Genomic DNA, 24,705 nt, shown 5'->3' with positions numbered 1-24,705 from the left:
TAAGTGGCTCGGGGACCAAAACATTGACATTTTGGGTCCATGGCCTGGAAACTCTCCAGATCTTAATCCCATTGAGAACTTGTGGTCAATCCTCAAGAGGCGGGTGGACAAACAAAAACCCACTAATTCTGACAAACTCCAAGAAGTGATTATGAAAGAATGGGTTGCTATCAGTCAGGAATTGGCCCAGAAGTTTATTGGGAGCATGCCCAGTCGAATTGCAGAGGTCCTGAAAAAGAAGGACCAACACTGCAAATACTGCCTCTTTGCATAAATGTCATGTAATTGTCGATAAAAGCCTTTGAAACGTATGAAGTGCGTGTAATTATATTTCACTACATCACACAAACAACTGACACAAAGATCTAAAAGCAGTTTAGCGGCAAACTTTGTGAAAACTAATATTTGTGTCATTCTCAAAACTTTTGGCCACGACTGTACACTTACTGTTACTGCACAGTATGTCCAACAAAGAGGTGCCAGGGCTCTCAAAGGAACAGGCAGTGTCAGAAATATTGCTGTAGCTGGCAGAAGTAGCAGCAGAAGAAGGGGGGTGGGAGGGGGTAGCAGCAGCTGCAGCAACAGGTCAGAACTGTCCTCTGACACCACACTTAGTTGCAATGGCCATTAAACAAGCTCTGCGTCCTTACCTGTCCTGAACCTGCTGCTTTCTTTTTCTTCTCCTTCCCACAGGCAAGTGATGAATGCAGCTGACTCTGCTCCATTTTTAACATAGTAACATAGTTTATAAGGCTGAAAAAAGACATCTGTCTATCCAGTTCTCACTGTTATCCTGCAAGTTGATCCAGAGGAAGGCAAAAAAAAAAAAGTGAGGTAGAAGCCAATTTTCCTCACTTTAGGGGAAAAAAATTCCTTCCTTTTCAGCGAGGAGGATATTATTGAGGACAGTCAGCAGCTACTGTCCAGCCCAGATTTGGTGGAGAGGTCCGCTGCTTCCTCCTGCAGGCGTGCAGGTAGCCACAATGACAGTCGCATGGTAGCAGATGTTGCGAGCGGTCAGGGACGCAGCCATGAGGATGACATAAGTGACGAGCAGAGAGTAATGGATAATCATGTAGCTGATCGATTGCAGGAGCCAGGTGAAGAGGTGGCTTCATCGCCATCATCAGGGGGTGAGGGTGGCAGCTTGCTCGTTAGATAGCGGCAGGGTGCAAGCGTGGTTGTGAGCCAGCACGGTGGCAGCAGTGTGAGATCTGGAGCCAAATGTTCCCAGGGTAGACTGTCTGCTACTCAGAAGCCTACCTGTCTGAAAAGAACAAGTGGTGCACGGCTTCAAAGAAGCAGTGTCAGGCAGTCATCATGCATTGGTGGGGGTAAAATGCCAAACTCGCTGATGTGGGAATTTTTCATCAAATCACTTGAGAACATCAGTGTGGCTGTATGTAGGATCTGTGGGCAGAAGTTAAAGAGTGGCCAGGGTGCCGATGTTGGCACCACGGCCCTGCATCAACACATAAGTGGCCTGGGAAAACCGTAGTGCTAATGTAGTGGTACAGTGTGCCGCAGCAACCGCTGCATCTCCCACTGGCCCACTCCCCTTCTCCAGCAGTCAAGGCTGCACCATCTCTGCAGAAAGGAGTTGTTTCCTTCCCATCATCTACTGGTCCTGATGCTACTCCTCCTCCTCCTCCTACTTCTCGTCACTCATTTCACCAGCAATCAATCACAGAGGCGATTGCAAAAAGACAACTCCTGGCTAAATTTCTGGTGGTGCCGTCCCTACCTTTCCATGTGGTTGACTCTGCACATTTCAGAGAACTGATGGCTTGCGCCGAGCCAAGGAGGAGAGTCCCAAACCATTACTACTTGTCTAAAAAATCTGTACCAGTTCTACATATGTACACTGCGTGCAGAATTATTAGGCAAATGAGTATTTTGACCACATCATCCTCTTTATGCATGTTGTCTTACTCCAAGCTGTATAGGCTCGAAAGCCTACTACCAATTAAGCATATTAGGTGATGTGCATCTCTGTAATGAGAAGGGGTGTGGTCTAATGACATCAACACCCTATATTAGGTGTGCATAATTATTAGGCAACTTCCTTTCCTTTGGCAAAATGGGTCAAAAGAAGGACTTGACAGGCTCAGAAAAGTAAAAAATAGTGAGATATCTTGCAGAGGGATGCAGCACTCTTAAAATTGCAAAGCTTCTGAAGCGTGATCATCGAACAATCAAGCATTTCATTCAAAATAGTCAACAGGGTCGCAAGAAGCGTGTGGAAAAACCAAGGCGCAAAAAAACTGCCCATGAACTGAGAAAAGTCAAGCGTGCAGCTGCCAAGATGCCACTTGCCACCAGTTTGGCCATATTTCAGAGCTGCAACATCACTGGAGTGCCCAAAAGCACAAGGTGTGCAATACTCAGAGACATGGCCAAGGTAAGAAAGGCTGAAAGACGACCACCACTGAACAAGACACACAAGCTGAAACATCAAGACTGGGCCAAGAAATATCTCAAGACTGATTTTTCTAAGGTTTTATGGACTGATGAAATGAGAGTGAGTCTTGATGGGTCAGATGGATGGGCCCATGGCTGGATTGGTAAAGGGCAGAGAGCTCCAGTCCGACTCAGACGCCAGCAAGGTGGAGGTGGAGTACTGGTTTGGGCTGGTATCATCAAAGATGAGCTTGTGGGGCCTTTTCGGGTTGAGGATGGAGTCAAGCTCAACTCCCAGTCCTACTGCCAGTTTCTGGAAGACACCTTCTTCAAGCAGTGGTACAGGAAGAAGTCTGCATCCTTCAAGAAAAACATGATTTTCATGCAGGACAATGCTCCATCACACGCGTCCAAGTACTCCACAGCGTGGCTGGCAAGAAAGGGTATAAAAGAAGAAAATCTAATGACATGGCCTCCTTGTTCACCTGATCTGAACCCCATTGAGAACCTGTGGTCCATCATCAAATGTGAGATTTACAAGGAGGGAAAACAGTACACCTCTCTGAACAGTGTCTGGGAGGCTGTGGTTGCTGCTGCACGCAATGTTGATGGTGAACAGATCAAAACACTGACAGAATCCATGGATGGCAGGCTTTTGAGTGTCCTTGCAAAGAAAGGTGGCTATATTGGTCACTGATTTGTTTTTGTTTTGTTTTTAAATGTCAGAAATGTATATTTGTGAATGTTGAGATGTTATATTGGTTTCACTGGTAAAAATAAATAATTGAAATGGGTATATATTTGTTTTTTGTTAAGTTGCCTAATAATTATGCACAGTAATAGTCACCTGCACACACAGATATCCCCCTAAAATAGCTAAAACTAAAAACAAACTAAAAACTACTTCCAAAAATATTCAGCTTTGATATTAATGAGTTTTTTGGGTTCATTGAGAACATGGTTGTTGTTCAATAATAAAATTAATCCTCAAAAATACAACTTGCCTAATAATTCTGCACTCCCTGTATGTACAGCAGAATGTGGGCCAGTCCTTGAGCCTGTCAGTGTCTGGTACAGTTAAAGGCAGCGCCGATGTGTGGAGCTTTAACTACGGTCAAGGACAATATATGTTTTTTTACGGTCCACTGGGTAAATGTGGTTCCTGCCCAGACACACTAGCAACTTGGCCAGGTAATGGAAATGCCGCCTCTGCGTTCTCATGCTGTTATTCTGGCACCAATATTGTCCTCTACCTCATCCTCCACCTTTTCCTCAGGCTCCACTATAGGCACAGTTCTGAGTGGTCCTATTGTAAGAATAAAAACTAAGAGGGAGATTTATCAAATTGGTATAAAGTAGAAATGGCTTAGTTGACCATATCAAACAATCAGAGTCCACCTTTCATTTTCCAAAGGAGCTGTGAAAATGTAAAAGTGGAATCTGATTGGTTGCTATGGGCAACTAAGCCATTTCGACTTTATATCAGTTTGATAAATGACTCAGAAGACATATGTATCAAATTGTGTGCTCCACTACTTTAAGATATTGCTTGAACAACTTGCAGATGGCCACAACAGATCATCTACTGTAGTTAAGTTATGAAAATGGGTTGCCAATGGGTACAATACTCTCCATACTTTTGCTCTTGCAACTGCAGGTTTGGCACTCTAAGAGTCAGAATCAATGCTGTCAAAATTTCCTTGAACTCCTACTACATAAGAAGCTGAGTCTACCACATTTATTAACAAATGTTTCTTCATGATATAATCCCCAAATATCTATGCAGTAGAACCTATATCCTCTTATCTACACTAGCTATTTTTTATCATCACCCTCGCCATTATCACTTTTGCTAACTAAAAACAAATAAAAATCATTATCATCACCACAACCACACTCTATTCTACAGGGTGGGCCATTTATATGGATACACCTTAATAAAATGGGAATGGTTGGTGATATTAACTTCCTGTTTGTGGCACATTAGTATATGTGAGGGGGGAAACTTTTCAAGATGGGTGGTGACCATGGCGGCCATTTTGAAGTCGGCCATTTTGAATCCAACTTTTGTTTTTTCAATAGGAAGAGGGTCATGTGACACATCAAACTTATTGGTAATTTCACAAGAAAAACAATGGTGTTCATCTAGCTGGCACGTTCCCTGAGTTTTTCCAGCAAGATGGTGCACCACCACATTATGGGTGTCAGGTCCGAGCATTCCTAGATGAACAGTTTCCTGGAAAGTGGATTGGTCATCGTGGGCCAGTTGAATGGCCCCCAAGGTCTCCCGATCTGACCCCCTTAGACTTTTATCTTTGGGGTCATTTGAAGGCAATTGTCTATGCTGTGAAGATACGAGATGTGCAGCACCTGAAACTACGGATACTGGAAGCCTGTGCTAGCATTTCTCCTGCGGTGTTGCTATCAGTGTGTGAAGAGTGGGAGAAGAGGGTTGCATTGACAATCCAACACAATGGGCAGCACATTGAACACATTTTATAAGTGGTCAGAAACTTGTAAATAACTCATGAAAGAATAAAGTTACGTTAAAACCAAGCACACCATTGTTTTTCTTGTGAAATTCCCAATAAGTTTGATGTGTCACATGAACCTCTTCCTATTGAAAAAACAAAAGTTGGATTCAAAATGGCCGACTTCAAAATGGCCGCCATGGTCACCACCCATCTTGAAAAGTTTCCCCCCTCACATATACTAATGTGCCACAAACAGGAAGTTAATATCACCAACCATTCCCATTTTATTAAGGTGTATCCATATAAATGGCCCACCCTGTAGTATTACTTCCTCTACAGTTACCACCTCTGCTCTAAAAGTTACACTACCACTCAAGTCCTCCACCGCATCACTTTCATTTTGTTGCAGAAAACATTTGTAATTATCACTTTCCAAATGTTGATACCATATTTGATAGTGTCTACAAAATTTTAAGGCAGCTACAAAATTTTAAGACAGCATGGGTCCTCTATTGCCACAGATGCTACCTCTTCTTTGTTGAATGACAGCATGGAAGTTTACAGGGGTGCTATAACATTTTAATACATGTTATAATTTTAAAGAGAGAAGGCCTGCTTCAAGATGTAAAGTATTTGAAAAATATGAGGAGGTGTCAGTTGTAAGTGCTACCTACAATAGGCAGTGGATATTAGAACTGATAACTTCTTTTTAGTGATCTGCTCCAGAATAAAAAAAACTTCCAAGTTAAAAATGTATGATGAAAGTGCAACTTCTGAGTCTACTACTGCTTAACACGCTACTGCATCTCCATGATACACTTCATTTTCGAACCTCTGACATGAGAAGAGAAGGAGGACCATATAGTATATAAATTGCCAAATATATTAACAAAGATTTCACACTGCTTTGTTTAATGAACAACACATGATACCTGTGTCTCATATGGAAACACTGTGAATTTGCCTCAGCACATTGCATCTGCAGAGGATGTGCCTATAGTGCCTATAGTTCAGAGCTGAACCCAGTCATACCCATAATTTTATCCAGGCAGCCCACCTGAGGTTAGCATCGGAGCAGTTCCTGCTCCGATGCTCTCCCTTGCCCTGAGCAGGATCGCGCAGGGCAAGGGCTCTTTTGTTTACCATAACACCCTGCCGGGTGGAGGCTTCCGCCCAGCAATGTGTTCGGTGACGTCACTGGCTATGATGGGCGGGCTTTAGCTCTGCCATAGCCATTTTACAGGGTAGGGCAGCGCTAAAGCCTGCCCATCAGTGCCGGTGACGTCACCGGGCTCACTACTGGGCGGAAGAAGAGGCTTCGATCGGCAGAAAGGGACCCGGTATGTCACTGACTGTAAGAAAAACAGCACTTCCGGCTGGGATTTTATCAATGGCAAAAGTGGCATAATAATTGTCTGGTAAAGGTAGGAGAGGCATGAGTGTAACATTTAGGGCACTGTTGTCCACGCACACCAATCTTCCCAATCCCGGACAACACCTTTAAATAATAGCAGCTATGAGTGTAGGGACACATTTAAATAAAGTAAGTGGTATACGAGAACAATGTAATATACTATAGTAGCAACATAAGGGTTGCTGATGGAAAGTTAATCACTCCTATTTGCTACTTGATAACATTGTAGCAGTGGTGTATTGGAAAGAACACAGCCACTGTTACTATTTTCCCATACCCAGTTACTAGTATTGCCAATATTCAGAAAAAAGTAATAAAAGAAACACTAATAGTTATTTTGGGTTTTTAAATTTCACTATTGGCTTTATTGTAAATTATCTAACACAGAAAAAGATAATAACATAACATTCAAGATACTAGATTTAGGTATGTGCTGATTTCTAAATGGAGACAATAAAAGTAATTTTTTATTTGTGTAAAAAAGAGACAAAATAAAGAATGTAGACCTTAAACAGAATTAATATAAACTTATGGCTATTGTTTTGAGTGCATCTTCCATACACTGCACACTTAGAAGAGGATATCCCACCCCAGTTCTCTCTGTAGCATCCTCTCATAAGCAGCAGTAACACTGAGGACATTAAACTGTAATAAGCAGTTTTGCAGTTACCGTAATCCAGCATTGATGTTAGATAGAACACTTACTAGAAGAAGCAGCAATGTCTCTGTGTGTCTGCATGCCTCTCTCTCTTCCAGGGCAGCAACAGTAACTTGATCTCTCAGTGCATGAACTTCTGTGAACAGATTGTATCAGTGACTTGAAAGTGAGTGATTACCGCATGAGACAGGGAAAAGAGGAGAGGAGATAAGTGCACTTTTCTGTGATAAAATACATTACAAAGGCTCCGATCTTTTCTTATTTTACAGATAATGGAAAAATAAATCATAGTTACTATTTAAATGTTTAATTTATTGATATGCTCTGCTTGTGTTACAGATGGAAAAATATGTTCAGTTTTAGCATTGCTTTCAAATACTTACTATTATTATTTTATCTCTCCCGGGCATATAATAAATTTGGTAGGTGTCAGTTTTTACTATCAGTAAAGGAATCACAGTTGTGCATCAGCTCAACATGATATCGCAATTTCCATTTTGTACTTTTCCAGTGTCTGAATCTTCAGATCTTACAATTCACAAGGTTCTCAAGAATCTTTCAATTCTATTCTTAATGACTCATTTTTCTATCAAAGCGCATTTGTGTATGTATTCATTTCTTATCTCAAACAGTCATTTTTTCAATTGCTGGAAAAAAATATACAAGGAGGCTCTTGTCCTCTTTATCTCGAGAGCAAGTTTTTTTTCTGTTGAGAAGTTGCAGAGAAGTCAGTTTTTCTTTAATGAAGAACATTTTCTTCTAATCTCTTCTTAGCTCAAAAATCATCATTAATCTCATCATTCTTTTTTTGCTATATTGAGGGAAATGTAACTTTCTCTGCAGAATTGCAATGGCATTTTTATTCCTAGCTAAATAATAAGATGTGCTGCCTCTGCATTTGCTTTGCTAATGATGTCTTCAAGAAAAGCTTAAGTTCTAATTAGCGCTGCCTCTTGTAAATAACTGAACTACACTTATTTAGATGCTAATCATGTCGAAGTACAAGGCCACATTCATACTCTAAATGGGTATTGACCTATTTAGACACAGAAGTATCTTGTTCTGATATTTATCTCTTTTCCTTGGTAACTACAGATGCAGCATTTAACTATACGTCTTTTCAAATCTCTATTCATTTTTCATTTGCCTAGAGGCATATTACAAATATTACATAAAAATCCATAAGTAAAAAAAAAAAAAAAGGTTTCATATAACTTGAACTTTAATGTAACATGATTAATAACCTGTCAATTACAGTTAGCAATTATAATTAGGAACAAAGACAAATTTTTTGAAATAAGAAGGTGTTGAAGGAAGAGTGAAGTAACTCATAAAGAGGAAAAATTGAATGAAAATTCGGATCCATTTTAAGGGACAACAGAGGATATATTTATTGCAGAGTTGAAAGGATAGAGGGCAAAATGAATCCTGGGGTGTTGGGATGCTTATAAAGCAAACCTTACTTATCAATTATTATCTTTTGGAACATTTTTAACAATGGGCTTTGGCATAATAGGTAGAAACAGAGACAGTAACTGAGTCATTATTACACTGACTTCTGGAATCCTATAGGTATGAAAGTGTTGAGTGTATTCTAGAGTGTGATATCAATGAGAAATACGTTTGCTGTAAATTAAAAAAAGAAATTATGTAAAATAATATTGGGTGGCAGCAGTGGTTTATGAGTTAAGAAAATATGGGGCACCATTATTAAGACCAGCGTTTTAGACGCCGGTCCTAATAACCTCTAGAGCTGGCGGTGGATTTGCCGCAGTTATGTAGAGGCGCAGGCCTCTACATAACTTTGGCAGATCCACCCTGCTTCTAAATATAAGACAACTTCCTAGCCATCTTAAATTTAGACCATTTTCTACATCTAAAACTGGCATAGAAAATGGTAAATGATAAGGGCCTGCCAGCCTGTCCCCGCCCACGCCACACCCACTTTTTTTGGACCTGGCGTGAGTGGGGAAAAGTTGCCATAATCTGTGCCAGAAATATGCCTAATACAGGCATATTTCTTTTTCATAAATGACTGCCTATGTTTTTGATCTCAATAGAACATTTGTGTCCCACTTTTCAGTGCTTCTGATTTAAAGTGCAGGCTATGACCTTACAAAGGTAAACTGTTATGTAATATAGAATAAAAATAAATAAATAAATTATATATATACAGTACAGACCAAAAGTTTGGACACACCTTCTCATTCAAAGAGTTTTCTTTATTTTAATGACTATGAAGGCATCAAAACTATGAATTAACACATGTGGAATTATATACATAAGAAACAAGTGTGAAACAACTGAAAATATGTCATATTCTAGGTTCTTCAAAGTAGCCACCTTTTGCTTTGATTACTGCTTTGCACACCCTTGGCATTCTCTTGATGAGCTTCAAGAGGTAGTCCCCTGAAATGGTCTTCCAACAGTCTTGAAGGTGTTCCCAGAGATGCTTAGCACTTGTTGGCCCTTCTGCCTTCACTCTGTGGTCCAGCTCACCCCAAACAATCTCGATTGGGTTCAGGTCCGGTGACTGTGGAGGCTAGGTCATCTGGCGCAGCACCCCATCACTCTCCTTCATGGTCAAATAGCCCTTACTTTCAAAGTTTTCCCAATTTTTCGGCTGACTGACTGACCTTCATTTCTTAAAGTAATGATGGCCACTCGTTTTTCTTTACTTAGCTGCTTTTTTTCTTGCCATAATACAAATTCTAACAGTCTATTCAGTAGGACTATCAGCTGTGTATCCACCTGACTTCTCCTCAACGCAACTGATGGTCCCAACCCCATTTATAAGGCAAGAAATCCCACTTATTAAACCTGACAGGGCAAACCTGTGAAGTGAAAACCATTTCAGGGTACGACCTCTTGAAGCTCATCAAGAGAATGCCAAGAGTGTGCAAAGCAGTAATCAAAGCAAAAGGTGGCTACTTTGAAGAACCTAGAATATGACATATTTTCAGTTGTTTCACACTTGTTTGTTATGTATATAATTCCACATGTGTTAATTCATAGTTTTGATTCCTTTCATTGTGAATCTACAATTTTCATAGTCATGAAAGTAAAGAAAACTCTTTGAATGAGAAGGTGTATCCAAACTTTTGGTCTGTACTGTATATATAAATTCTGACCCCTATGCTTTTGGGCAAAGTTAAAGGGTTATTCCCTGAGAAGCATTATACGCAGTTCAATAGACTATCACTAAACAAGCATATTAGCTGCCATGGCAGCGCTCTATGCCGGCTGCTACCCCATTATCCACATCAACGCATCATTCACCTAGTCTCTGCCTGGCTGCCAGACTCCTGTCCCACGTTGCAGGCTACAGACTGACTGCTTGTTCCAGTTTCTTTGACCCCTGTGGGTCAGCAGCCAACTACTCCGGTTGGTTGGCACAATTGGTCCACATCCGTGATTCAATATAAATCAATATACAAATTCAGTTTCTGTTAATGGATGTGTTACACTAATTCGGTAATAGCATCCCTTTGACTGTCAACCTGTGGTACGAGTACCACAAAGAGTATGCAGGAGTGCTCTAGCATCATTGCTGGTTCCTAGGGCTTCTCAATATTTAATTGTATTCCCATCCTCAGGACAGTGATATAGCTGAATGCCGTGGTGGGGCATGGGAGCCAATGTCTTCCTGCCCTGCCGTTCACACGAATAGGATTCAGACCTAGTGCCTGTGGTCTATCAGGTGACGTTGCAGGTGGCTCAATGATTTCTGATTTCATGTCTGTGTGACAAGCTCTGCAGAGACTAGATGTGGCTGTAAGTAGGGTTGAGCGAACCCGAACTGTAAAGTTCGAGTTTATACCGAACTTTAGGATTTTTGGACTCCGGACCCGAACTTTTCAGTGAAATTTCGGGTTCGGTGTTCGGCAAGTTAATGGCACTTTTTGAAAGGCTGCAGAGCAGCCAATCAACAAGCGTTTAACTCGTGTGCCCTTAGAAGCCATCACAGCCATGCCTACTAATGGCATGGCTGTGATTGGCCAGTGCAGCATGTGACCCATCCTCTATATAAACTGGAGTCACGTAGCACTGTACGTCACTGTGCTCTGATTAGTGTAGAGATAGGATGCTGCTGCTGTGAGGGAGAGAATAGGACAGAATCTTTAATCAGAAGTGCTTGTTAACTCAGCGATCTACCTAGATTTTGTTTTGTGGATGCAGTGCCCGTCTGTTAGTTAGGTCGGTGGCGGCGGCTATTTTATGCAAGTTCTGTGCACCAGCACAGCATATGTGCATTTGCGACAGTCAAATAGAAGCTTGAAATACTGCAATTATATTCTAGGTTTCAAAAAATCACCCATTTTTGGCAATACCCTCCATCTGGGGCCTATGCAGCATTAGTCAGTGTGAAGTTTAAGTTTGAAATACTGCAATAATTTTCTGGGTTTTAAAAAACACCCTTTTTGGGAAAAATACTAAATTTAACAGCCCTTGTTGCATCTTTCAGTGTGAAATACAAGCGCTAGATACTGCTGTCATATTCTGTTATTTAAAAAAACACCCTTTTTGGGCAAAATACTAAATTTCACAGCCCTTGTGGCATCTGTCAGTGTGAAATTCAAGAGTTAGATACTGCTGTCATATTCTGTAATTAAAAAAAACACCCATTTTGGGCAAAATACTAAATATGCGGCCTTGGCTGCATCTGTCAGTGTGAGATACAATCTTGAAATACTGCAATAATATTCTGTTATTAAAAAAAAAACACCCATTTTGGGCAAAATACTAAATTTGCAGCCTTTGCTGCATCTGTCAGTGTGAGATACAAGTTTGAAATACTGCAATAATATTCTGGGATTAAAAAAACACCCATTTTGGGCAAAATACTAAATTTGCAGCCTTTGCTGCATCTATCAGTGTGAGATACAAGCTTGAAATACTGCAATAATATTCTGGGTTTAAAAAAAACAGCCATTTTGGGCAAAATAATAAATTTGCAGCCTTTGCTGCATCTGTCAGTGTGAAATACACGTGTTAGATACTGTTGTTCTATTCTGGTATCAACCTCTTGGGGACATATGACGTACCGGTACGTCATGATGTCCTGGTACTTAACCCTTTCATGACCAAGGGTCATTGATGCCCCAGTGTCCAGGTCAAAATTTACAAATCTGACATGCGTCACTTTAAGTGGTAATAGCTTTGGAACACTTTTACTTATCCACGCCATTCTGAGATTGTTTTCTCGTGACACATTGTACTTCATGACAGTCATAAATTTGAGTCAATATATATCACCTTTATTTATGAAAAAATCCCAAATTTACCAAAAATAAATAAAAATTTGCAATTTTCTAAATTTCAATTTCTCTGCTTCTAAAACAGAAAGTGATACCTCATAAAATATTTATTACATAACATTCCTCATATGTCTACTATATGTTGGCATCATTTTGGAAATGTTATTTTATTTTTTTAGGACGTTACAAGGCTTAGAAGTTTAGAAGCAATTCTTAAAATTTTTAAGAAAATTTCCAAAACCCACTTTTTAAGGACTAGTTCAGGTCTGAAGTCACTTTGTGGGGCCTATATAGTAGATACCCCCATAAATGACCCCATTGTAGAAACTAGACTCCTCAAGTTACTTAAAACCAATTTTACAAACGTTATTAACCCTTTAGGTGTTCCACAAGAATTAAAGGAAAATGGAGAGGAAATTTCTAAATTTCACTTTTTTAGCAGATTTTCTATTTTATTACATTTTTTTCTTTAACACATTAAGGGTTAACAGCCAAACAAAACTCAATATATTACTCTGATTCTGCGGTTTACAGAAACACCCCACATGTGGTCGTAAACTGATGTAAGGGCGCACGGCAGGGCGCAGAAGGAAAGGAACACCGTATGGTTTTTGGAAGGCAGATTTTGCTGGATTGGTTTTCTGAACGCCATATGTTTTTTATTTTTCTACCGATCGTCTTGTGCAGGGGCTCATTTTTTGCAGAAAGAGTTGAGGTTTTTCTTGGTACCATTTTTGGGTACATAGGATTTTTTGATCATTCATTATTACACTTTATGGGACAAGGTGGCCAAAAAATTGGCTGTTTTGGAACAGTTTTTTTTTTTTTTTTTTTACAGCGTTCATCTGAGGGGTTAGGTCATGTGACAGTTTTATAGAGCAGATCGTTACGGACGTGGCAATACCCAATATGTATACTTTTTCTTATTTAAGTTGTACACAATAATAGCATTTCTGAAACCAAAAAAATGATGTTTTAGTGTCTCTATAGTCTGAGAGCCATAGCTTTTTTATTTTTTGGGCGATTGTCTTAAATAGGGTATCATTTTTTGCGGGACGAGGTGACGGTTTGATTGGTACTATTTTGGGGGTCATAAGCCTTTTTGATCGCTTGCTGTTGCACTTTTTGTGATGTAAGGTGACAAAAATAGCTTTTTTGGCACTGTTTTTTTTATTTTATTTTTATGGTGTTTATCGGACAAGGTCTATCATGTGATATATTTATAGAGAGGGTCGTTACGGACGCGGTGACACCTAATATGTGTATTTTATTTTTTCATTTTTTTTATAGGAAAAGGCAATTTCTTTTTTGAATTTACATTTTTATTTATTTATTTTTACTTTTATTATTTTCACTTTTTTTTTTATCAGTTCCCTCTTGGATCTTGAAGATCCAGTGGGGCTGATAGTTGTACTATACTTTGCAATGCTCTTGCATTCCAAAGTATAATACTTCCAGATGTCCTGTAGGTGGCAGCACTGGACGCTTTTGCCATGGCAACCGGACGCTTTTGCAAAGCGTCCGGTTGCCATGGCAACCATCGGGTGCTGCAATCACAGCGCTGCAGCCCCGATGGTGGAGAGAGGGAGCTCCCTCCCTCTGTTAACCCCATGGATGCTGCAACCGCAGCATCTATGGGGTTACTGGAGAGTGTCAGCATAGAGCTGACACTCTCTGCTGATGGCGGCGGCTCAGTAATGGAGCCGCCGCCATCACACACACAGCAGGGGGATCGGGGGCAGCGGGGATCGGGGGCAGCACTGGAAAAGGGGGGGGGGGGTCGGGGGGTACGGCTGAGACTGGTGCGGGTGAGACTGAATGCGTGGGGCGGGGAGGGGGCGGGGAGGGGGCGGGGAGGGGGCGGACCGCACCGCATCAGGGCAGCTGCCTCTTGGAGATGAGCTGCAGGCAGACACAAGGGGGGGGCACAGCCACAGATTGGGGGCACAGATCGGGGGGGGGGGGTATCACGAGGACCCTACCTGATTTCATGCTCTGATCTGCAGAGCGCAGATCAGAGCATGAAACCGGCATTTTTTTCACTGCCGCGATCCGATTGGTTAGTCTGTACAGACTAACCAATCGGATCGATTGTCGGCAAGGGGCCACTCTGATTGGTCCCTTGCCGGCATTACTGGCCTGTATGCTGTCCGTGACAGCAGCAGGGCTCGGGCAGAAGCTTTAATCCAAGCGTTTTGCAGCGCTTGGATTAAAGAACTGTCTTGACGTTTATAGACGTGATAGCTGCACGGGGTATGTGCAGCTATCACGTATATATACAGATTGCGGTCGGGAAGGGGTTAAGTACGTCATGTGTAGTTCCGATCACCGCCGCGCGGTGGGCGGTGATCGAAACTGGGTGCCTGCTGAAATCAATCAGCTGGCACCCTGGGACAAGGTGCGGGCGGGTCAGCGATCGCCTCAAACCGCAGGTCAATTCAGACCTGGGGTTTGCGGCGTTTAGGGGGTCGTTGCGGCGGGGATCGGCGGTGCCATCTGGTCCCCGTGCTGCTGTAATGGGGACCCGATGGCATGGAAGGCAGCGCAATGCCTTCCTTAGGCATCGGCGCTGTCTTCCGGTGAAGAGCTTGTGAGATCCAGCCCCCTGGATTGTGAGGCAGGAAGCTGTATGAGTAATACACACTGTATTACTCATACAGCCAATGCATTCCAATACAGAAGTATCAGACCCCCAAAAGTTGAAGTCCCAAAGTTGGATAAAAAAAAAAGTGAAAAAAAAAGTAGAAAAAATAAAGTTTTCCCCCCCAAAAATTAAAAGTTTAAAGAAAAAATAAATTAATTAATTTCCCCCAAATAAAGTAAAAAAAATTGGTAAAAAATAGGAAAAGAAAAAAGTAGACATATTAGGTATCGCCGTGTCCATATTGACCGGCTCTATAAACATATCATATGACCTAACCCCTCAGATGAACACAGTAAAAAATAAAAATAAAAACTGTGCTAAATAAACAATTTTTTTGTCACCATACATCACAAAAAGTACAACAGCAAGCGGTCAAAAAGGGGTATGCCCACCAAAATAGTACCAATCTAACTGTCAAACATTGAGCCTCTAACTAAGACAATCACCCAAAAAATTAAAAAAAAACTATAGCTCAGAATATGGAGACACTAAAACATCATTTTTTTGTTTTAAAAAAGCTGTTATTGTGTAAAACTTAAGTAAATTTAAAAAGTATACATATTAGGTATCACCATGTCCGTAATAACCTGCACTATAAAAATATCACATGACCTAACCCCTCAGATGAACACCGTAAAAAAATAAAAATAAAACGGTGTAAATAAGCCATTTTTTTTACACTTTACATCACAAAACGTGTAATAGCAAGCGATCAAAAAGTCATATGCACTGCAAAATAGTGCCAATCAAACCGTCATCGCATCCTGCAAAAAATTAGACCCTACCTAAGATAATCGCCCAAAAACTGAAAAACTATGGCTCTCAGAATATGAACACACTAAAACATGATTTTTTTTTTTGTTTCAAAAATGATATTATTGTGTAAAACTTACATAAATAAAAAAAAGTATACATATTAGGTATCGCCGCGTCCGTAATAACCTGCTTTATAAAAAGATCACATGACCTAACCCCTCAGGTAAATACCGTAAAAAAAAATAAAAAGATGGTGTAAAAAAAGCCATTTTATGTCACCTTACATCACAAAAAGTGTAATAGCAAGCGATCAAAAAGTCATACGCACCCCAAAATAGTGGCAATCAAAGTGTCATCTTATCCCGCAAAAAACATACCCTACCCAAGATAATCGCCCAAAAACTGAAAAAACTATGGCTCGCAGACTATGGAGACACTAAAACATGATTTTTTTTTTGTTTTAAAAATGATATTATTGTGTAAAACTCACATAAATAAATACATATTAGATATCGCCGCGTCCGTAATTCCCTGCTCTATAAAAATATCATATGACCTAACCCCTCAGGTAAATACCGTAAAATAAAAAAAAACGGTGTAAAAAAAGCAATTTTTTTGTCACCTTACATCATAAAAAGTGTAATAGCAAGCGATCAAAAAGTTATACGCACCCCAAAATAGTGCCAATAAAACCGTAATCTCATCCCGCAAAAATCATACCCTACTTAAGATAATCGCCCAAAAACTGAAAAAACTATGGCTCTCAGACTATGAAGACACTAAACATGATTTTTTTTTGTTTCAAAAATTTAATCATTGTGTAAAACTTACATAAATAAAAAAATTGTATACATATTAGGTTTTGCCACGTCCATGACAACCTGCTCTATAAAAATACCACATGATCTCACCTGTCAGATGAATGTTATAAATATCAAAAAATAAAAACGGTGCCAAAACAGCTATTTCTTGTTACCTTGCCTCACAAAAAGTGTAATATAGAGCAACCAAAAATCATATGTACCCTAAACTAGTACCAACAGAACTGCCACCCTATCCTGTAGTTTCTATAATGGGGTCACATTTTTGGAGTTTCTACTTTAGGGGTGCATCAGGGGGGCTTCAAATGGGACATGGTGTCAAAAAACCAGTGCAGCAAAATCTGCTGTCACGAGTAGGAGGTCCCAGGAGAGACCACCGCGTCATCAAGCAATAAACAAACTGAAATCAGGTACAGACACATAATAGTTTATTGCACAAACAAAAACCAGGGAAGGCAGCACAGACAAAACATGAGCTCTATGTACCGTCAGCACAGTGGGAGATAACCCCCACTGTGCCACTGTCTAGTAATACTCCAGAGGGGCGTGACTAAGCAAATCCTGGTATTCACTAGGGCCCCAGATGGTAGGGTTAGACTTTGCAGCAGGAAATTTCCAGGGTCCACTCTGGAGTGTGAACTAGACAGTGACAGCAGGAACGAATGGACAACAGGTACCAGAAGGTACCGACGGCACATAGGCATACATAACAGACAGGCAAATACAAACAGGGCAACTTATAACACAAGCAGGAGTGACAATGAGCAGAGAAGGACTTGCTCCACCAGTAGTAAACTGCATGGCCTTACCCATGGCACTCTGCTGCAAAGAAAGGTGCAGCAAGGGCCTGCTGAACAGAGACATGAATACACACAAGGTAACTAAAACATAACTGGCAGAACAGATAACAGAAACACAGGAAAGAGGACATCAAAGAGGACGGGAATGAACAAGTAGGAAACCTACAGAGCACAGACAGACACAGATCCCATGGGTCAGCAGCATGGGAGAGTGGGTGCAAACAAGGAGCAGGACAAGACAACACACACCAGGAGAGCTGACCCAGAACTGAGGAAACCTCAGCCTTATATACAGGTTCCATGGGTGCAGCAGAGAAGCCACACCCATGGAGCAGACAGAGAGGATTAACTCCTAATAGGAACACAGGGGAGTTAACCCATACAGAACCACAAATAACACACAGAAACGAAACTTCAGCGAGGAGCGCCGAACGAGCAAGGACGAAAGGTCACAGCCAGAGATAGTGGCTGTGACATCTGCCTTCCAAAAACCGTATGGCATTCCTGCCGTGTGCCAGTACAGCAGTTTACGACCACACATATGGGGTGTTTCTGTAAACTACAGAATCAGGGCCATAAATATAGAGTTTTGTTTGGCTGTTAACCCTTGCTTTGTAACTGGAAAAAAATTAATGAAATAGAAAATTTGCCAAAAAAGTGAAATTTTGAAATGTTATCTCTATTTTCCATTAAATCTTGTGGAACACCTAAAGGGTTAACAAAGTTTGTAAAATCAGTTTTGAATACCTTGAGAGGTGTAGTTTCTAGAATGGGGTCATTTTTGAGTGGTTTCTATTATATAAGGCCTCTTTCACACTACCGTTTTTTATTTCCGTTTTGCGGTCCGTTTTTAGCGTTCCGTATACGGTCCATATACGGAACCATTCATTTCAATGGTTCCGCAAAAAAAACGGAATGTACTCCGTATGCATTCCATTTCCGTATTTCCGTTCCGTTCAAAGATAGAACATGTCCTATTATTGTCCGCAAATCACGTTCCGTGGCTCCATTCAAGTCAATCGGTCCGCAAAAAAAACGGAATGCATACGGAAAGCATCCGTATGTCATCCATTTTTTGCGGATCCGTAATTAACAAATGCTAGGCCCAGCCCACTGTGGCCATGTGTTTCTTGTTGCCAAACTTTGGCTGAGCACATGTACAGGTGCTGAAACCAGTTTGAACCTGTCTGGCTTGGCTGCAAACCAAGAGGAAAGATGGATGTTGAAAAGCTTCTGTCCTTGATCCAAGAGCGCCCCCAGCTCTGGGACACCCGGTGTGATCAATACCATGATAAAATGTTGAAGCAGCGTGGCTGGGATGAGGTGACCCAGGAGATGTTGGCCCGAGAGTGGGAGAAGGGCAATTCTGCCAAACGCCGAAAATTAGGTAAGGTAACCCATGCATATGTGTATTAATTTAGAATAGTATGTATTAAGTTTCAAACAATGTTTTAATCACCGTCCTTGTATGCGTTATTAGTAATATTTTGGGGGACTACGAATATATTTTAATGCATTGTAAAAAGCACATGTAAATGATTGATGCAATAACTGTTTTTTCCATATATAAAGCAACCTTTTTTTCTGTATGGAATGAAAAGGCTTTATTACTGGTCACTTACTGATTGATGACAGCAGCCTTGACCACTGTAGTATGTCCTGCTGTAGGGATAGTATCATTTCCATCATGGCCTGCTGTAAGCAGGTAGCTATATTATGTCTGGACATGCTTTGTGTTGTAGATTCTTAATAAACAGCAGTATATCTGCATATATTTAGTCCCTGTATGTAAACATAAAAATGTAGGATAAACATTTAAATCCCTGTCACGTGTCCGTGGTTACACCAACCCTGCGATACATCAGTAGTGCACATGCTTGGTTAGTATTGTGAAAACGTGCCACCCGATCATTTGGCTGGTAACAGTATAGCTTGGATAAATCCGCTAATGTACCTGTACTGTGCAAGCATGGTCACTGCAGATGGATTGTATGGTTTTATTTTAACCATTGAGACAATAACTGTTTGACGCTATTTTAAAAAATGTTGGTAACAAGATTATGGCGTAATTTATTTAAACAACATATATTATAAAAACTGTTTTTATGAATGTCCCATACTTTAATAAATGATACCTAACGACTTTTGGCCTAAAGCCCTTTATATTCAAATGCATTGCTAATATATGTTTTAGTATTTTGTCTTTTCTATGTGCCGTTATCATTGTGTATGTATATAATCCTATTGAAAGGTTGTTATGTCATATTTCGACAGTCCAACGTGTGAAGACCCGCTGGCAGTCCTGCCGAGACCAGTACCGGCGGGAACACGTGCAGAGCCTTGGACATAGTGGCAAGGGTGGGCGCCGAAAGAAGCCCTATATATACACCCGGCAACTGAACTTCTTGAGGCCAGTGCTGGATGTGAGGACGTGAGTATATTTATTTTGTAATATTTGTAATTTATACTGTACACAAAAAAATTAAACCTAGCTTCTGGCTTTGATTTTAGTTATACATTTAGAACATACGAGAAAGTAATGTATTAAAGAGGTATTCCCATCTTAGACAATGGGGGCATATCGCAAGGATATGCCCCCATTGTCTGATAGGTGTGGGTCCCCCCGCTGGGACCCGCACCTATATCGATAAGGATCGGGGAGCGCTGGGAATGCAGGAGCCCAGATTTCCTGGCCACCGTCCACCACCAAGCGCTAATCCCCTCCTCTCCCATATAGAAGTTGAATGGGAGTGTGCCGCCCATGTGCGCCTCATGCTCCCATTCATTTCTATAGGGCAGACGGCAATAGCTGAGCCAGCGCAGACACATAGAAATGAATGGAGGGTGGCTGCGCATGTGCAGTGTGCTGTCGTTCAATTTCAGGGCTCTGTTCTCTGGATAGGTCTAGGTCCCAGCATTGGGACACACACCTATAAGACAATGCCCCCATTGTTTGAGATGGGGAAAGACCTGTTATTAAAAGGCTATGCTGAAACTTTGAAAAGGAAATGACTGGGCACACCTAAGGATATTTAGTGACCAACAATTTATTAAGTTAAAAAGACAAGTAAGTTGCGGTAATTGAAATATCAGATATATAAATGCAGAAACATTGAGCGGTAAAAAGTTAATAAAATTAATAAAGTTTACGCACTTGAACAATGATTCATAAAAAGGTTCATATAAAAATCTGTGTAAAAAGTTCTGTACATTTGTGGTTAATGTGCAGACCAGTCACTAGATGGTAGCGGTACCGCCCGTGACTGCTAGCTACACCTCAAACACAAATGGACAGCTGAAATACAAAATAATTGGACTAATATCAAAACAGCGATCTGGTGTCAATAAAAGTTCAATGCAAACAGTAGTTAGTAGATATATAACTATGTGCAAATATAAGCCGCGGTCAGGTGATGAAATGTAATAATCGACTTGACATAGGAATTCAATGCCCCGTAGTGGTCATGGGAGTCCAAATGAGACAAATGTTAGTTAGGGATAGTAAACTAGCCTTGGTATGGCAAAAGTGCAGGAATTGTAAGTTTTGACTTACTCCGTAGCTGACTTGGCGGCGTCCCGCTTTCAGTCAGAGAAGGATCCGACAATATGATAGAAATATATTAAGGAACAGTCTTACCGGTATTGGAGGGTTTCTCTCATATAGAAGAAGCCTCAGCCGTCTCTCGGAACTTTATTCCCGGATTTTTCGTTACGGTCAGGTGAATCCCGCAATGAGTAAATGAATTGGGTCACCTGTTACCCGTTCGACTTGCTGCACGTGGTTCCGCTTGTTTCAATGCGGTTGCAGTATCGCAGCCTTCCGGACTAAAGTTTCAGACCGACTTATCTTTGTGAAAATGGTACGAACTTGTTCCTGATTGGGGTCGATGTGGTGCACTCACATAAAGTTGAACTTGGGGGGTCAGACCAGACGCGTTTCGGGGCTAGAGTATCCCCTTCCTCAGTGGCTATCTGACCACCCCAAAAGACCTTTCTTTTATACTCTACAAAGGAGCTTTTGCAAAACCCGGTTCGTACTTGGTTCCGGAAGTCCTATAGGGATAATTATCCTATCAAAGAAATGTTTTCATTATTTGTATAAAGAAGCGGCTTGTTTGTGTTTATTATAAAGTTCCATTTGTTTCAGCCATCGATGATATGAATCCACATCTTTAGATCGGTGGTATCATATAGTTACTAAAATAAAGTCAATATTCTTGCGGTTCCTTTGCGGTTTTTTGGGTGTGTGTTGTAACTACAAGAACGTCTAAGCAGTTAAATGTCCGCATATCTACACCATATATAGAGAACATTCCATGAATATTACCAGTACATATATATATTTTCTTCTTGAATGATGAATTGGAAATGTTGTTGTAGGGAATTATTTATAAAAGTTTTTTGTAAAAATTTGTTAAAGTTTTTTCATACAAATTTTATCAAAAGTTATGGAAAATAGAATAGAACAAAAAAGGGTTACATGATCATACAAATAATTAAATAGCATAAAAAGTTCAAAACTTATGTTATGTATACATTGCAATGATAAAAGATACCCAGTAATATATCTAATAGAATGTGTGTCAGTATATTAATAAATTAATAAAGGTAAAAATAAAAATAAAAATAAAAATAAATAAAAAGATATTAATATATTAGAAATAAAAATATATTTTTTATATTGCTCTATAATGAATTTTCTTTAAAATTCCAGAAACATTAGGTATTCCAATAGTTTATGTTAAATAGTGTCTAAAAATATTGAAAATACCTGAAAAGTATCTTAAAAATGTATAGATGTATTTAATTTCATATGAGTCTAAAAACAGTCCTATGGGAATACATGTCATAAAAATACATAAAAGTTGATAAATATTCATAACTTTGCCACTAGAAGACATTTTGTTGTTATTATTATTATTGATAGAAATAGAGGCAATATCATGTACAGTCGGTCGATGTAAATGTTAGGGGACTGCTATCAAGGGGGAGCCAGCCGCCCCGGCAAAGCCCACCCTCAAAGGCAGGCCCCAAACAAATATTTATAAAAAGCCAAAAAGTTCATATTCAGCATTTAAGCCATCGGGAATCATGGTTTCCATTTCAAAGATTCTCTGTGTTTCTAATCTTGACATTTTACTGATGTGGTTACCTTTTCTCCAGCTCTTTGGAACTTTATCTATGGCTGCAAATTTTAAATTGGATGGGTCACTATTATGCACAATTTTAAAATGTTTAGAGAGTGAGTGGGTGTCTACGCCTTTTTCGATATTCGATATGTCTTCGGAAAGGCGTTTCTTAAGGGTTCTTTTAGTCCTGCCTATGTATTGGCGTTTGCAGGGACATTCTATTATGTAGATCACATTTTCTGTGCTACAAGTTAAAAATTCTTTTATAGTATGTTTGTGTCCATTTGTAGTAGCAATTATTTCCTTTGTTTGTTTTGTAAAAGATGTTAATTTGCAAACGCCACATTGGCCGCATCTAAAGAAACCCTTAAGGTCCATCCATTTTTGTATTGACGGAGTGTTTTTACTTTGTTCGTCCTCCTTGACTGTAGGGGCTATTTTGTTTCCTAATGTTGGTGCTTTAGTAAAAACAATCAAGGGTTTTAATGGGATTATTGTACCTATAGTTTTTTCTTTTTTAATAATGTCCCAATGTTTATTGATAATATTTTTTATTTTACCATGTTCGCTACTGTAAGGCAATATTATTTTAACTTGGTTATCTATTTTATCTTTGTGGTTTTTAATTTTATCTTTGAAAAACTCCTCTCTATCCATTTTAGTAACTTTATCCAATGCCGAATTTAGGATTTCTTCTGGATATTCTTTTTTTAAAAATTCTACTTTCATTTTTTCGGCCTCCATTTCGAATTGGTCTATCATTGTGCAATTGCGTCTCAACCTTTGGAACTGGCCCTGCGGAATATTAGTAAGCCAGCTTGGCAGGTGGCAACTGTTAAAAAGTATATAACTGTTCCGTGTTGAGGGCTTGATGAATGTACATGTTTTGAGTACGTTATCCTCTACGTAAATTTTTAAATCTAAAAATTCTAAAATTTCTTTACTATTTGTTCCTGAAAATTTAAGATTAAGATCATTATCATTAATATTTTCTAAAAACTGGTTGAGTGAATCGGGGCCTGATTTCCAGATAAAAAACACATCATCTATGTATCTTTGCCAGAGCACCAGGTCCGTCCCCAGTCTGGGGGCCACAGATTGCTCTTCCCAGTCGGCCATAAACAAGTTTGCATAGCTGGGGGCGAACCTGGTGCCCATGGCAGTGCCCCGAATCTGCAGATAAAAGGATCCATTAAAATAGAAATAGTTATGATTTAAAATAAAATCAATACCCTCAATTAAAAAGTTTATCTGTTTATCTGTTAATCTACCTTCCGTTGTTAATTGTTTTTTTATTGCTTTTTTACCTTGTACATGGTCGATGACCGTATACAAGGATTGCACGTCCAAAGACCCCATTATCCAGTCTTTCTCAAACTGCATATTTTCTATTTTCTTTATTATTTGCGTGGTGTCCTTGACATAAGAAGGTGTATTTTTAACTTTAGTTTGGAGTAAAATGTCAATATACATTGAGAGATTTGCAGTTAATGATTCAATCCCTGAGATAATGGGGCGTCCAGGTGGGTTTGATTTATCCTTATGTATTTTTGGAATGCAATAAAAAGCCGGAATTCGGGGGTATTTGTTTAAAATAAAATCGTGTTCTTCATTATTTAAAATTCCACTGTCTATTCCTTTTTTGCAAAGGTTCCCTAAATTCATATAAAATTGATCTGTTGGGTCTTTTTTTAAAAGTTGATAGGTACTGGTATCCGCCAGTTGACGCAGGCATTCCGCATTGTATTTTTCAATGTCTTGAATCACTATGGAACCACCTTTGTCCGCTGGGCGGATTATTATATTGTTCTCCTTTTGTAAATGTTTGAGTGCTGTAATTTCTTTTTGTGTCAAATTGTTACGTTTGTATTTCGAATTGCTTTTTATCTTTTTTACGTCCTTCATTACACATTCCTTGAATGTGATCAGTTCTTGACTGAGTTCATTTCTCGGATATTTTTTTGATTTATTTTTCAAAGAAGTGTGTATGATTGGATCGTTGTTTGTTGGTGGAGTAGATACTCCGCTAACTGGATTTTTTAGGAAATACTTTTTTAGACATAATTTCCTTATGAATTTTTCCACTCCAATAAAAGTTTCAAATTTGTTGAGTGGTTTTGTGGGTGCGAATTTTAAGCCTTTATTGAGAAGTTGTTTCTGTGTATCTGATAGGGTTACTGAGCTTAGGTTAATGATTGCGTCATTTGTGATTATGGGTGATATCTGTAGTGATGGTGTCCTTTTTCTCCTTGTTCCTCTTCGTGTCTTCCCCTTTCTGTGTCGTAGTGTCTCACCCTGTGTGTGTAATTGTGGTTGTGGTACTCGTTCTGTGAATTGTGTCTCCTCGTATT

The sequence above is a fragment of the Bufo bufo genome, chromosome 3, assembly GCF_905171765.1.
Source record: "Bufo bufo chromosome 3, aBufBuf1.1, whole genome shotgun sequence".
Lineage (NCBI taxonomy): Eukaryota > Metazoa > Chordata > Amphibia > Anura > Bufonidae > Bufo > Bufo bufo.
The sequence above is the reverse complement of the archived record's forward strand: the minus strand, read 5'-3'. Positions refer to the sequence as shown.